The sequence below is a fragment of the Schistocerca piceifrons genome, chromosome 5, assembly GCF_021461385.2.
Source record: "Schistocerca piceifrons isolate TAMUIC-IGC-003096 chromosome 5, iqSchPice1.1, whole genome shotgun sequence".
Taxonomy (NCBI): Eukaryota; Metazoa; Arthropoda; class Insecta; order Orthoptera; family Acrididae; genus Schistocerca; species Schistocerca piceifrons.
In genome coordinates, this window is record NC_060142.1 from 59,881,090 (window position 1) to 59,882,111 (window position 1,022).

General features: G+C 49.7%; 1 pseudogene; it reads right to left on the minus strand.

Moving 5' to 3' along the window:
• Positions 1-226: 226 nt before the first annotated feature.
• Positions 227-343, minus strand: LOC124799509 (annotated as a pseudogene).
• Positions 344-1,022: the final 679 nt, after the last annotated feature.

The window sequence follows — 1,022 nt, forward strand, 5'->3', positions numbered from 1 at the left end:
CTTGCCAGTTCCATTGATAATAAAGCACTCCGTCTTCAGGCCACATGTGGCTCGTCGGGACCATCCGACAGCCGTGTCATCCTCAGATGAGGATGCGGATAGGAGGGGCGTGTGCTTAGCACACTGCTCTCCCGGTCGTTATGATGGTTTTCTGTGACCGGAGCCGCTACTATTCGGTCGAGTAGTTCATCAATTGGCATCAAGTGGCTGAGTGCACCCCGAGAAATGGCAACAGCACATGGTGGCTCGGATGGTCACCCATCCAAGTGCTGGCCATGCCCGACAGCGGTTAACTGCGGTGATCTGACGGGAACCGGTGTATCCACTGCGGCAAGCCGTTGCCTCCAATGATAATAATAAGCAAAAATCGTTTACATCTTCGATTAATGGAATTGGCTGCTTATCTGTATACTCGCACCTGGCCAGTTTTTAAGGACGACTCGAACCTGGCCAGTTTATGTGGACGACAATGCGCGACCTTGTCGAACAGCGAATGTGGAGCAGCTCTCCCTGGCCCTTCACGTTACCCGATATAAATCCAATCGAGCACGTACGGGGTGCGTGTGGCAGACACATTGCAGCACGTCGATACGCACCAACGACCATCCGGCTATTGTCAGCTGCGCTGCTGGAAGACTGGAACGTACCGAGCCCATGTGGTTGAGGCACAGAAAAGGGGCAAAGACTGACCTGAAAGAAAGAGAGATGAGACTGCAAACTCACTTTGTTGTCACAGTGCGTCACTTCCCTGACAGTAGCATCATAAAGGAATGACTACTAACCAACAGATATTACGTGTGTTACGTGTCAACAATATGCTTGGTTCATAAAGCTGCTACTTACACTGTTAGCTAAAGTTCATCGATGGAGTTTTTCCCGCTACTTTTCTGCGATGTTGCTGTAGTTCAAAGGTTGCCGATGGAGTGCTGCAGTAAATATGCTGTTTCATCCAAGATTTCCCATTTTTACCGATTTCTGCCAGCTGAGGACTGGAATGAAACTGTTAAAGCTAGACAGCTTGA